Source organism: Myotis brandtii, unplaced genomic scaffold (assembly GCF_000412655.1).
Source record: "Myotis brandtii unplaced genomic scaffold, ASM41265v1 scaffold131, whole genome shotgun sequence".
NCBI classification, from domain to species: domain Eukaryota; kingdom Metazoa; phylum Chordata; class Mammalia; order Chiroptera; family Vespertilionidae; genus Myotis; species Myotis brandtii.
Window position 1 is genome coordinate 264,354 of NW_005354632.1, and position 15,587 is coordinate 279,940.

At 42.0% G+C, this 15,587-nt stretch overlaps 1 long non-coding RNA gene across 1 annotated transcript; it reads left to right on the top strand.

Moving 5' to 3' along the window:
* The first annotated feature begins 709 nt into the window (after nucleotides 1–709).
* LOC102239261 lies at nucleotides 710–9,072 on the top strand. The gene is made up of 3 exons (XR_313207.2): nucleotides 710–1,539; nucleotides 8,134–8,273; nucleotides 8,373–9,072. It is a non-coding gene; the product is annotated as an uncharacterized LOC102239261 (long non-coding RNA).
* The last annotated feature ends 6,515 nt before the right edge of the window (nucleotides 9,073–15,587 follow it).

The following is a 15,587-nucleotide window of genomic DNA, read 5'->3' on the forward strand; positions in this document are numbered from 1 at the left end:
GGCCCCGGCTTCGGGCGAGCGAGGGGAGGCCGGGTCGAGGGGGGTTCGCCGCCGTTGAGTGTCACTGGCTCCAAGGGTTCTGGCGGCCAAGGTTCCCCTGTTACTCTCCCCGGTTACCGACCAGGACCAGGGGTTCCTAGGGCCCACGACGCGGTCTCAACTTCCTCCACGCGGCCCATGTGCACGTGGCTGGGCACCCGAGGCCGCAATAGTGAGCACCAGCCCTTGTGCCAGGCTCTGTGTTAAAAATAAAACGGCCACCGTGCCCTTCCCATTAGGCTTCCTTTCTGAGGGACCTAGGACAGAGCCTTGTCCCGGTCCAGGGTCCGAAGCCGCCTCCGGTCTTCTCAGGGTCCTCACCACCACCCCGCCCCCCCCCCCCCCTAACTCTCTATCTCTCTCCCTTCCTCTCTGTAGAAAATCAATAAAATATATTTTTAAAAAAATTGCTATAAAAAAAAAGAAATATCCTAAGAACTAAATAGGCCAGTATACATACACTGACTGGCCAGATTATTATGACCACCCCATCAGTACAATGAAGTGAATTAGTTATGCAAATAATAATAATAATAAAACCTTGAGAGTATTTGCTTAGGAAGTTTTCAATATTCAGTATTTTTGGAAGTGTCAATGAAATACTGATGGGGCGGTCATAATAATCTGGCCACTCAGCATATATATATAATATATGTATATTATATATATATATTTTTTCTTGCTTCCAGGTTGTGTTTTATTCTGATATTTAACTGTCATCCTCTCCACACACCCTCACTGATGACTGGGAATTAGAGAGGAGGCCCTTAAATGGCAGCGAGGGGAAAAGTCGGCCGTGGGTTGAAAAACAAGCAAAATAGCCTCATGCTCATTGGCCCAGTTCGAAGTCCATTCCAGGCTGCACTACTTCCAGAAGCTCGGCATGTCTACCTACCTACCACAGGACAAAAGAAGTCATGGTCATGGGCCCTGCTTCGCCAAACCAAAGACAGACACGTGTGAAGGGCCAGCGCCCATGTTCGCCCGTCAGGCTGGCAGGAAGGGCGCCCGGTCCTGAGTGAGATGGCTGCTGGCACTTGGGAAGCGACTGTAAGGAGCTTCTGCCTTCCCAGTGCGCCTTTATACAGTAAAACGTGTCAATTGTACGAGTAGGCTTCTAATGCCCAGCCTCTCTGAAAACACATTGGTTTCCTACCTTCGAGGTCATTATTTTCCACAAAAAGAAGCGGGGAAAATAAATATTGACCTCTGGATAAAATAGCAAGTTACATAAGTCTGGGAAAGTAAATACTATCTAGGTTGACACCAAATCATTAACCAGGGAGATAGCTGAAACCTGCCATCACCTAGCTGACAACTGTGACTTAAGCAGCTTCAACCTATTAGCCCGAGAAGAAGGCTTATTTGTGCCCCTTCCATTTTCTTGCCCTTGCCTGTTTTGCTTATTTAAGTTGGGGGTTACTGCAAGCAGTCTGCAATTCTAAAGCCATTGATGATGGTATCAATTACTTTATTACAATCCTACACTGGCATCAAAAGGTATGGTGTGTACGTGTGTATATATTATCTTCTAAAGCCTAGGTCTGTCTGAAATGGGTTTTAAAATAATCAGTACTGTTTTGTGTGTGTTTTTAAAAGAAGTTGCTAATATGACATGAGTATATAAAAATACGCATATAAAAAATCAAAAGGGAATACTTCAAAAATACTATAGCTGTTATGTTAAGATGTTGGTATTACCTATGATTTCCCCCCATGGGTGCTGTTTGTGTTGCTTTTATAATTAAATAAATAAATAATCTTAATGAAACTGGTACTTGAGAAAGTTAAGATCAGATTTCAAATAGGTGGACTTCGTTTTATCAAGGTGAACGCATGAATGAGTCCATCAGAGGGTAACCAACAGAAAGCAGAGAGTACATGAAATAAATCAATAAATATATATGCAACAGGGACAGATCTCATTCTAGAGGGTCTAAAGACAATCTCATCTTCCAAGAGTGGTTATGCTCTGATCAAAGGCATAGACAACATTCCAAAGTGGCCACAAAGCGGTGATTTCCCTTTTACAAATCTATATAAATTAAATAGCATTTTAGGAAATTAAAAGCATTAAATTCCAGCCAAGCAACATTTACCCCCTACATATTTCAGTTTTATAGGATCATTCCTGAAATTCACTTATGTATTGCAATATAAAAATTACTTGTATTGTTCAGTCATATGTTTACTTTTCCATTGTTGAAACAATTTTAACACCCAGTACACACATTTCTTCTAGCTCTGCGTTAATTAAACTAGATTCATAGGCTAGAGGGGAAAAGATACAGTTGAAAAAAGAGTCTTTTGGTTTACTTATATAACCTGTTCTTCTTACTTTCAACTAGTTCCCAATATATCCAAGGAAGATGTTAGAGAAGAAATTACCAGACATGACCATGTGTAGAGAAATGTAGGAAATGTAAAAAACATATAGGGAAAAAAGTGACCAGACTTTAGCCTTGCTCTTTCTATATTCTTCCATGCAGCGATTTTCAACCCTTGTGCTGCAAGAATTTTTAAAACAAGCAATGTCCGACTGTTTAGTCAGGGGCACTGACCTCTTTTCCCTTAGATTTTCAAATACAAAAATGACAACAGCCCTGGCCAGCGCAGCTCGGTGGATTGGGCGTGGCCCCATGCACGGAGGGATTGCAAGCTCAATCCCCTGTAGAGAGAGCAATTGACTTCTTGGGCAGCCAGGGGAAGATCTAAAATTGAAAGGGCTGGACAGAGGTGACAGCAGAGATATGTCAAACCTTGCAGCCCCTACACAGCTCTTCAAAATCGGATGCTCATGTCACCTTTATAGAGAGCAATCTGATGCCAAAGGAGGTGAAGCATTCTTTATAAATCCTATTACAGTGTTTCTAATCCACTCAAGGCAGTTAGCCTGAGAATGTTTCACTGATTTACATATTCATTCATTAAATGGTATTGAGTATGTCCAAAGATGAATAAAATATGGGAAGCAGCTGGATATAATGAAAAGAATTTAAGCTCTGAAACTAGAGAACCCTGGATCTAATCCTACCTCCACCATTTACCTATGTGATCTTGAAAACCTTCCTTATGCTTAATTTCTTTGCCCCTAAAATTAAAATAAAAACCCATACCTTATAGAGTTGTTATGAGGATTAAATGAGGTAATGTATGTGATAGTGCTTCCCGTAGTTGGGATTCAATAAATAGTAACTACTATTTTTATTCTAGGCATCAGGATGAGTAAGAAGTTGGCAGAAAAAGAGGTGGGGAGAACCTGTGAAAAGACTTGGATGAAGGAGGAAGATCATGGCATGTGTTAGGGGAACCTCCTTTCCTCTAGCCCCATTTTCCACAGGGGCAGAGGAAGGTGTTGGAAGATTATTCATTAGGCTATAACTTTTGGCTCCTACACCACTAACCTTCACATTCAGAAGGGAGTTACTTGACTGATGAGTACTGTTACATTCATTGGCTCATAGTTTTTGACTGGATGGAGTTAATCTATTAAAAAAAAACCCTAATTGCCCTGACTGGTTTGGCTCAGTGGATAGAGTGTCGGCCTGCAGACTGAAGGGTCCCAGGTTCGATTCCGGTCAAGGGCATGTACCTTGGTTGCAGGCACATCCCCAGTAGGAGGTGTGCAGGAGGCAGCTGATTGATGTTTCTCTCTCATCGATGTTTCTAACTCTCTATCTCTCTCCCTTCCTCTCTGTAAAAAATCAATAAAATATATATATTTTTAAAAAGACCCCTAATTACTGAGGATTCTTTCTCTTGTTCCCTTTCTGCCCCAGAAGACCAGTGCTGACAATGATCTTGGATAAATGTGTCTGCCCTGCAAACCCAACCTTCCCCTTTAGTGGGCTGTTCTTAGGCTAAAATCTGTGATGGTTGAGAGTTGCAAAATGTTAGCAAGCTCCTTTGGGTTACAGATCTAGAACTTTGTTCTTTATTAACTTACCTGCAATAAAGCTGACATTTAAAAAATCTACACTTGCCTATCCTTTTTGGCTTATTTCATCCAAACTTTATGCAGAGTGATGGGGGCAGGACATTCAGTTAATTGATCCTCTAAAGAAATTAACTATGGCTAGAACATAGATTGTAGAGGAAGGGATGGTGAGAGAGAAAGCTGAAGAGGAAAATACAGAAAGATTTCTGCTCAAATTGGTACAGCAAGATTATGTTTTGATCCATTCCCTTTACTGCACACAAATAACAATGATAGCTAAAATATACAAAGAGAAAACCAAAAAGACATAACCAGGCTCAAAAACAAACCTTTTTTTTTTTTTTTTAATCAGAAATAGAACAGCAAGTTTGAAGCCACAGGACCCCAGTGGGCCTGTTGCAAAAGCCAAGATGTTCGTCTCCTGCAGAGGGATAGGAACTAAAGATGCTCCCCACAAGATGGAGGACAGGAGCCATGCTAGTTCTTGAAGCGGTGCTTGTGAAAGGAGGCTGGAAATAAACAGTAGCCAACCCACTGCCTGGGGAAGCAGAGGACAAAGATATGGCCTTGGAGTCAGGAACCAAGCCAAGCAACTGGCCATGTGATTGGTTCTGCAAAATCCCCAACATCTCTGTGGGGTAGGAGCATCAAAATGCCAACATTAGATCTGATTCTAGAATGGAGGTCCAAGGGGTCAGGTGGGGGCAAAAATCGCTGGACATGGAGAGGCAAGCATAGAGGCAGCAAGAGGAAAACAGATAAAAGCATATAAAAACTTCCCATTCAGCATGAGTATAACCACCAAGTTCCAAACACATACAAATATCTAATACTAAGAAAGGCCAACAGAATGAACAATCAGAACATGAATTTACTACTATGAAATGAAATGAACTATGGAACTGCCTGACAACGATTTTTTTAATTAATATTTCTGCATTCTCAAAGCAACAAAGAAATTAGGGAACAAATGCAAGCTGATTTGAGAACAGATAAATATGAAAAATAGCTAAAGAAAACTTAAAAATAATATGATCACCGAAATGAAAAAAAGTCAACAGATTGAGTTAACTGGGGAACTTGCCGAAGTTTAAGAGAAAAAGTAATGAATTAAAGGGATGCTCTGAAGAATTCACCCAGAACACAGTAGAGAATAATAAAGATATTTTTAAAATGTGAATAAAAGTTAAGATTCATCAGGATTCTGTTGAGTGGTGCCAACATATGTCTCACAGGAGTTCCAGAAGGAAAAACTGAAAACTGAAGAGGAGAGAAGCTATACTTTTTTTAAAAAAAGGAAAAAATGACGAAGGTTTTCTAATCAAAACATCAGAACACGTGTAATGAGCAAGACAAATAAGAGTGAAGTAACACTTTTATCACATAGTGAAACCACAGAACAATATGGAAAAAAAGATAAAATCTCAAGTTACCAAAGGGAAAACATTGATTATTTACAAAAGGACTATACCTAGAGTGCTAAAAAGCAACAACAGAAAAGACAACTGAGTATCTTAGAAATATTGAATGGAACACTCTCAACCAAGAATTCGATTTCCAGATAAACTGTCATTTAAGCGAGAAAGCACAACAAAGACATTTCAATCATAAAAGACGAAAAGAGTTTAACACTCACAGACCTACACCCAAAGGACTACTGAAGAATGTACTTCTCCCAGTAAGAAAAATAAGAGAGAAAGCATACAGGAAGTACTGGTTTAGGAAGAAATAAATAAAATGTGATGGTAGAATTAAAAATAACTACTCTGTGGAGAGCGGCTACAACGTTTGGACAGGTTCAAGGCTTGGACTGACTGTGGCAAAGCCACATACGAGTCCCAGCTTGGAGGACAAAGCCCTCCCAGCACAATTATAGCCAAAAGGCTATGGTTGTAAGCTTGACCTTATAGTCCGACCCTCAGGTAGCTAAGGGATGTGGGCTGCAGGGTGTGCAGCAAGTGCTGCCAAAACAAGGCTTGAAAGAGTTCAGAGAATGGCAACAACAGGAAAGAAGCAGATTTGAAAGTTGCAAGAACACTGTAAATATCTTGCCCTTGTTTTGCTTTGTGTGATCTGACTATAAAGCTTCAGCTTACAGGCTGTGTCAGTTCCTCATCCAGACACAGTGATCCCACCTGGTCCCAACTATATTCTCTTGTCTGTCTGCTTTAATTCTTCACCGCCCCTCCTCAGGTTCACCCCTGGCCGTGCTGGACTCAGTTCACTACTGTTTAAAAAAATAAGAAGAATGGAAATACACAGTGGGTAGTTAAAGCATGCTAAGACCTTTGTCATGTTTGGGAGAGGTATAAAAATAATGACTTTGAATACTTTATAAGAAACTTTATATTAATAAAAAGCTGATAGAGAACTTCTAAAACCACAGCGAGAAAAATGTGGCCAAGGGTTAGGGAAATTTGATACAGAAAACTGATCATTCTATATAGAAGACAGAAAAGGAGAAAAAAACGAAAAGAAAGGCATGTGAAACATGACACACAAAAGACAATAGTAGAATTAAGTACCAATATAACAGCAAACACAAAACTGAAGAGATTTAAATTTCTTAATAAAAGGCAGATTATCAGATTGGTATAAAATAATATTCAGGCATATAATGCTAGCAAAAGACACACAAAACTAAACCACTGATATACTGAACATAAAGGGATAAAAAAAAATAAAAAAGAAAACCTATGAAACATTATTAATATTAGATTTCAAAAAGTCTTTTAAACCAAATGTATTAATAGAAACAAAGAGGGTCATTACCGAGAAGTTAAATGTTCCTAATAACATTGTTTTCAATTACAGAAAACAAAACCACCAAAATTACAAAGAGAAATTGACAAGCCCACCATCTGAGTGGGAAACTTTAACAATCTATCAGACACAGCTAGATCAAACAGACAAAAACACAGCTAATAGAGATAGAATCATGAAGGGCCTCCAAGGAGGCCACATTAAGGAGTTGGGTTTTATTCTGAGAGCAATAGGAAGCCATTTAAAGGGTTTTAGGCAAAGGAATGCTTAGATCAGACATGCATTTTTAGAAGGACCACTTTGGCTATAAAATGGATAATGGACTTCAGGGTGGTCAGACTACTACATAGAGGCAGGGACACCAGTTTAAAAAACTCTACCATCTAACAAAGAGACATGAATGGCCTGAACTATAGTAGTACCATTGGTGGTGAAGAAGAGTAAGCATTTCAAGAGGCATTCAGATAGCATAGTTGATTGGATGGCAGGGGAGGGGATCAAGGGTAGTATCCATATTCCTGCCCTAGAAAATTTGATGCATGACAATGAGGAGGAAGAGCAGGGCTTTGGTATCCATATTCCTGCCCTAGAAAATTTGATGCATGACAATGAGGAGGAAGGGCAGGGCTTTGGGGAGGAAAGCGGTACTGATCCCTTGTTTCTGATTATACCACTTAACTCTCAGCCTCTCAATTATGACATTCAAACTGGCTCATTTAAAAAGTTAAATTATCCCTGGCTGGGTAGCTCATTTGGAGCATCGCCCCAATATGCCAAGGTTGCAGGTGAATTCCTGGTCAGAGTATATACAAGAATCAACCAACAAATGCATAAATAAGTGGAACAACAAATCGATGTCTGTCTCTCTCTCTCTCTCCCCCCTTCCTCGCTCTAAAATCAATCAAAATTTCAAAAGACTTAAATTATATTCAAAATACAATGTAAATCAATTTTAAAAGATGTCTATCAAAAAGTTCAACAAAATGAACAATCAAAAATTCTATTTTAAACTTTTGGTGCTTAGGGGATGTTTCAATAATCTGGGGAAAATTATACCTTAACAATATCCCCCAAAAAATGTGTCTATTCTAAATAATCACTTCCACATAATAGTAATAGTCCTTTAAGATTATTTTATTCCATATTGTCATACTTTTCTATACATAATGAATATTCAAACACACCTATATGCCTACTGACTGAAGAAATAAGCTAGTCATGACTTTCCTTAGGGCACAGCTTGTATTAAGGACAAGTAAATCCAATCTGATGACCTGTGAATTCTTACAGAGAGCCATAGATTTCGTAGCACATAGCTCCTTTTCTTTTTTTCTGCTTGTTATTAATTACCTTAAACTATTGTGTGAGTTTATGATATGTGTTTATCCTTCCAGAAACAATGATTCTGGCATTGACTGAAGTTGGGAGCCACGTACCTATTATACAGCCAAACTGAGGTCACTTAAGAAGTACTGAAAATTAAGGAGCTGTTTTCACAAAGGCACTTCACCTAGTAGCTTCAAGCATGAAAAAGGTGGGAAGGACTTACAGATTTCCTATTATGAATGTTAAGATTTTGTACTGTATTTATTTTAATGCCATTCCAAAATGCAAATAAGATTTGGTTTTTAAGTTCCAGACGTGCTGTGCAATTTCAGCCCAACATTTACCACATCTAGTAAAGCCTGAGCCTGGAATCCAGAACAGGGCTGCTCCAAGGGCCCAGAAACCTTTGGAATCGTAGAAGGAATCTGACTGGGAGTCTGCAGACTGGAAGTTTCCTGAAAGTAAAAGAACCATAATGAGATATGCTACCCTGGTATTGCCTCTTAAGTGATGGCAAGGACGTGTTCTTGAGAAGACGAAACCTTTTTTGAGGGCTAATATTGCATTACATTTCACACATGGAGTCAGTTGTGTATTGCTGCCATTATTGTACAATTTCGCCTCAGACCACATTGCTTCTGCAGCCCCCTGCATTCAGGCAGGGGCAGTGCAAGCAAAACAGTGAATGGGCTTCTCCTTCCAGGCCAGTTGCTCTGACGCTCAACCTAAAGAATGCTTTGGGTGCCACGCGCTATGTAGACATCTCTCCGTTAGTGGAGAAACGCTAAAATCACAGAGGCCTGCTATCAAGATGTGGGGTGCCTCTTCCCTATAACGTAAGATAATAGAGCTGCTGCACTTTGCTTTTCTGACATTTTCCAAAATCGTAACTTGTTAGTTTTAAACAGCATGGACAAAACTAGGCCATGGCAATAAAATGATAGTTCTTTATATTTCCAGTTGAACCACATATGTATTAAAGTTAAGGGGTTCTTTGTGTGTGTGTTTGGTGGTAATTTTTTTCTTCAAATTTTTGTATTTTCTGAAAATATATAGGAAGGAAGGAAGGAAGGAAGGAAGGAAGGAAGGAAGGAAGGAAGGAAGGAAGGAAGGGAAGGAAGGAAATAAAGGGGGAGAAAGTGAGGGAGGGAGGAAGGAACCGATAAACCAGCAGATGTGAAGAATGCTCAAGATTTATACACACTACAGAGAGTCAAGATTTGAAGATAGAATCAGCACCCGTCAGGAAAATAGTTAATTGTATCATTTCCACAGTAGCAATGTTAATCATTATAATAACGTAATAACAAGGAACCGGAAAGGTCTTTAGTGCTGTCTTTTATTTTTCAGCAAAGCATCCACAGTGTCCCCACAAGACGTTGACGACCTTGTTTTTATGAATTTCGGGGAAAATACCCCTCATATGTCTGTCTTGCTATTTCATATAAAGTTGTTCTCTGCATCTGAACAGACCTCCTTTCCTTCTCTACCAGCGATTCTGATAGGCAGAGAGGAAAATGATCTCTCAGACCTCGGGTTCACTTAGGCTAATGTAACAAGAGAAGCAGAAATTCCTATGCAGATAAAAGCAGAGCTGGGGAGGAACCACTAACCTCAAGGTAAGCAAGCAAACAAACTAGTGCGTAAATATAGGAAGAAAAGAATACTGGGGAGCAATCTGAATAAAACCTGAGGGAAGAGGGACCGAGAGCGGCACGTTGATTATGGGAAAGGGACACAGAGGTCCCAGGTTATAACTTTCCATAACAGAGATGGGTCTCTTGACAAGACTGTGGCACAGCAAAGGCAAGGAGCTCTGTTTATTTCTAATGAACTAACATAATAGTCTAGGACAGGGGTGGGCAACCTTTTTGTGAGTGCGTGCCAAAACCAGCAAAATCTCTGACTCAAAATTCTTCTGCGTGCCAACCCTAATTTTTTGAGAACATGTTACGCCTACTTGGTATCTCTTAAGTTGTATGTATGTGAAGAACCTTGAAGAAATAATAAAATTCATTCGAGCGACAAAAACACAGTATATGATGATGAAAAATACGTTTATTTTTTAATGTATACATGTTATGTAAAATTATTTATTTATCTAAGATGCACCTACACTGAATTTATCTGAAAAATAAAAAAGTCGATATTAAGAAAAAAATTGTAAATGGAAGATTATAAGAGAAGATTATAAGAGAGGGTTTCGCGTGCCAGCAAAAGTTACTGGCGTGCCATGTTTGGCACGCATGCCAGGGGTAGCCCACCCCTGGTCTAGGAGCATCTAAATCCCAAGGCTTCATGGAAGTATTACTTGATTCGTTTAATTTATCATCATCATCATCATCACTGGTGACAGGCATTCTTCACCTTTCTCTGTTGACCAGCATATTAATGAGCCCCATCTGGTGACCAGTTCCAGTGGTTCTATCATAATTACCCATGGAGTTGGTGTGGGGGTTTTTTGAATCTGCATACCCCAGCCCTTCCCTGAGCCACTTAATCAGAATCTCCTGGAGGGGGACGCGATCGTGTCATGAACCCTAAGGTGCTTCCCTGGGAACAAGAGGCTACCGCAGTGTCCACACCACCACCCGAGGCTGAGCCTTTCTGGAGCCATCGGAGGAGGAGCCAGGGCTCAGGCTTGAGTGAAAAAAGCACCCACTTACAGGCAGTGGCTCCACTTCCGTGGAGCCAGGGTTCAGCGTGATGCCTTTGTTTCCTGCTCCACTAAAAGTAACAAGCTTTACAACATCTGGTTGTTTGGTGAAGGTGTAGAAGTGATGAGTCAAAAGTACTGGGGGCGAGTGTGGGTAGTGGTAGCTTTACCCACGAGGTTGCCCATAAATGGCTTTAATTCATGTACTGCTAGGGGATGGGACTATGGCTCATCCTCCATACTTCACATAGATGACTACATGAACTCTCAGCAATTTGAATATACTTCCGACAGTTGGAGAAGAGGATACAGGACCATGAATAAGAGCATAGACTCTAGGGCCATGCTACCAGGGGGTTTAAATTCTGGTTCTGGCCCCTACTAGTGTGAAAGCATGGGCGTCTTACTTAAGCTCTCTGTGCCTCATTTTCCTCAAATGAAGCATCAGGGGTGATTGCTCCACCTTGTAAGGTTACTGTGAAGACTCAGGGAGTCGGAACCTGTGCAGCTCAAGAGCACAGCCTGGCACGCAGTGTTAGGGGGCAAGGTCAGGCGATGTGATTGGGAGACATGTTTTGCCCCTCCAGGACATCAGGACCTCGCCCTGGGCCTGCGTACGCATGCTGTGTCTTGTTTCGGTCACTTGTCCGGTGAAGCTGATGTGCTGTGGCCCAGGCAGGGCTGCCCCTGTCTTCTGCTGTGGCACAGGAACACAGAGCAACCCTGGAGAAACCTTCAGTCCTGTTGTGTCTTGGACAATTATAATCAGAGAACACACATCATCATCCTCAGAGCCTATTATTACTGCTTTGGATAACACCAGAGTCAGACAGCACAATCTGTCAAGTAAACTCAAAGTCAGCCTGAGCAGAGATGTGATCCCCTTCCCTGAGCACCCACAGGCCCCTGCCTGGGCCTTTATTTATCATATAACATTTAACACCTCAGTGAATGCCTTGCAGTTCCCCAAAGTGCCTTGTTCACCTTTGCCCCTGGGCCTTAGCAGAGGCGGGGTTTGCCTGCCTGGAATGCCTATACCACCCCACACTCTCTGTTGCAACAAATCACAATTGCCTGTCTGTCAGCCCGTCCTCAGAAGGCTGGGAGCTCCTTGAGGACCAGGATTGGGTCTCTCTGACTCCACATTATGTCCCCAGCACCTAGAACAGTGAATCACACATAGCAGGCACTCCAAAAATATTTAAGGAGTGGATGGATAGTTGGATGTAGCTAATAATGGAGTGGGAACCTGCCACTTGCAGCTGTGTGACTTGGAGTAGGTTACTCGACTTTTCTGATCCTCAGGACAGCAGAGCTCAAATAACTTCAACTAAAGGGCAGAGCCTGAGGAAAGCAGCTGGCACGGGGCCCAGAACAAAGTTAATGTTAATAGTTAATGCACGTTTTACAAAGCAGCGCAGCCGATTGCACCCAAGCCTTTCATTTTCCTAATTTCGTCTCTTTCCTTATTAATAAAAATTGATGTTACAACCATAATTGTCACTCTCAAAACCCAGCAAACAGGGGAGACAGGATGAAAGGTCAGAGGTTACCACTCTGCAATTCTCTCAGGTAGACATTTATTAATGCCGCTTCATTAATATTCATTAGACAGCTTGTAGTGACCAGGTAGAGCATAAAGGGAAAATAGCCAACTGAGAGCTCAGACTACTTTCATGCCACGTCCTCTGCACAGAAATTAATCCAACACAAAATCAACATTTGCAGAACTGAAGCTAAGACATAATAGAAAGCCCAGCTAAACATGCCCCTCTGCTTGTCCATCGAGAACCTGGGCCCAGGGACAAAAAGACATCAGCCACACATCAGATGCCATTTGGAAACTCTGTCTGTTCACTCTTTTAAAAAATTTAATGTATAGTTATTGTTTTTTATTTATTTTACTCAATGTTTCCAGCTTTTTTAAAATACGTTTTTATTGATTTGAGAGAGAGAGAAAGGGAGAGGGAGAGAGAAACATCGATCAGCTGCCTCCTGCACACCCCCTACTGGATATTGAGCCCAGGTTGCACAACCTGGGCATGTGCCCTGACCCAGAATTGAACTGGCAACTTCTCAGTGCATGGGAGGAGGACGCTCAGCCAACTGAGCCACATGGGCCAGGACCAATGTTTCCAGTTTTATTGAGATATAATTGACATACATCACTGTGTAAGTGTAAGGTATACAGCATAATGGTTTGACTTACATATATTGTGAATCTAGTTTGCTTTTGATGACAATATCGAACATTTATTGAGTGCTTGCTACATACCAGACAAATCGTACATATTAGCTCTTGTAATTATCGGAACATATTTTTTCCACTTTTGAAATAAGGGAACTCGGTGCTGCCACTGAAACTGGCGAGGTTTAGAAATGTGCCTAAGACTAATTGGTTAGTTAGGAATCAGACTGTCTAACCACACAGCCTGGACTCATAACCACTGCACTGAACTGCCACATAAGGTGCCAGCCTCGCTCCCACTGGCCAGACAGGTCCAGCCCCATCCTGCCTTCCGTCTCATTCTGGAGTCTCGTCCTCTGAAGCTGAGCTTTTCTAGCCCCTGAGCTAAGCAGCACCTCGAAGTGTGCTGAGGCTGGGTGATACTGTTGATTCACGTGATGCCTGAATTGTAGGGGGCCTGGCCCTGGACCATCCCACAGTGAAGGGAGCAATGTAACGTCATGGCAGGATCACATTGGGGGACTCCTCTGTCTGCTCCTGTAGGCACGCCGGCCCCAGCACACTGCCCCACTGAGGGGACACAGCCAGCCATTCAGGCAGGTGCAAGAGACTATTAACCGACAGTATGAGCTTTGGGGGAAAGTGAGGAATAAGGCAGGTGATGAGGACATGTATTCACTGTCTCGGGCCAAGACATTCTATTTGGAGGCAGGCTGTCAGTTCCATTCCATTGTGCCTGGTGTGTGTCTCACGTTGAGACCCAGCCCCTCCTGATCGCCCTCCCTAAGAGCAAAGGTGCTCGGGGCTTTATATTGTGGACAAAGGATATCCTATCTTGCAGAAAATGCTAGTGGTCTTAATCTAATTATCTCAAAACATCGTGACAACCACATTTCCTCATATCTCATCCAACATACGCTTAAAGGATACTTCTCTCTGTAATGACAAACTTATTTGTAAAGCTTATATTCATCCCCAGGCTACTTTCAAAATGAGAATAATGAGGCCTATTCTCTAAATGTCAATCATTTATGACCCTCCTCTCTGCTCACTCCATCCCGGGCCTCACTGATAGCAAGGTGAAGAGTGGCCACTGCATGTCTTTTCAGAATACTCTCGAAACCAAATTTTGTACTGATTCTGCATGTGGACTGTTTATTTGCTAAGAATAACCTTGTTTTATTCCAATCATATGTTGCCTTGGTTCTATTTTCTAGAACAAGGAGCAGAAAACTGAATAAAATATCACTGCGTTTCCCATTTTCGTTTTTCTGCAGGAGGTTAATGGTGACATGGGGAGCTGTCTTTCAAAGCGATTGCCTCTGGGGGCCCCTGGCTGGCCTCAAGGTGGTCACCGGAGCAGTGAGCTGTGGTCAAGACATTTTCCTGATTTCACTCCTATTCCAAAGAGAAAATCCCCACGAGAGAGGATCATAGCGAAAGCACTGGCAACAGATTTTTTTGAGGGAAGAGGATAGTGGGTGTGGGACCAAGGATGGAGAGCTTGAGAATTTTAATTGCAGATTTTATTTTCTCAAGAATTTCACAGCGGCGCAGTGGGCTGGAAGCTGGGTTGATACTGCTGTCAGTGAATCTAAGAGATCGAGGGCCGCACACCCTCTCCTACACACATCCCCCTCTTTCCAACACCCAGCTATTTCTGTCCAAGGCTTTGCTTTCATTTTGGAGTAATATTTCCTATGTCAGGTGTATAAATGCAATTATGAAACACTGCCTGATTCTCTAGGCCCACAGGGAAGCTACCTTCATGCCCAAACAAAAGAAACCTGGTTTTTGTTTTTGTTCCCCCTGCAGGTAGATTAAAATGAGTTGCTGAATTTACTATCCTCTAAATTGTTTAATGACAGTGTTTTTTGGAACCTTCGCAAAAACAAACCCATTTAGCCCGGATGCAGCCTCTAATTGAAGCAAATCCTAAATTGCCCGAAGCGATTAAAGATAAGTGAGTTCATAGTTTGACTCACCCTCTTTGAAATTCTTCTCTGTCCACAAAGTATATATAAATCTTTATGGAATGACCTATTAACTGCCCGCCGCTGGGACCAAGCTCCGGGCTTTGTTTCAGTTATAAAATAAGGTCACTCTGCTTTGGGCAAAAACTGACGTAGCGGCTTTGATAATTAAAATCTACGGGGTCCTAAAGAGATGATATATGGAAACCTCTAAAAAATAATGTGGAAGCTATAAAGTTACAAAAGGAGAGGGGATTAGGGTCCCTGTTACTGCTCATCAAATTATATGTCAGTAATAGGGTATTTATGTCCCTCTTGAAAAAAGAATTTCAAGACGTTTTTTGAAAACTTAAAATCCAAGCCCTGAACCGCTTCTTGTCTGGCGGGCCTGCCCTCCAGGAAAGGGCACCTCCAAGGAGGGCTGCATTTCAGAGGCTCACTGCAGTGTCTTCCGCTGTGTAGGAAGCGCTCGACTAAATACACTCCCTGATGCTGCCAGTCAAGGGGTGGGACTCAAAGGGAGTCAGCCTGGCCCTTCCCAGGGGTTTATCCACAGGCAGATCCGCTCCTTTCCTTTCGAGCTTGGATGCCCGACCTGCTGTGGGAGGAGTTCTCTCCCCTCTTTTTTCTGCTGTAGTTCAGAGCAGGCTACTTCTGGCTTGAGTGTGAGAAAACCATCTCAGGTGGCAGCACCCAGAAATGCGA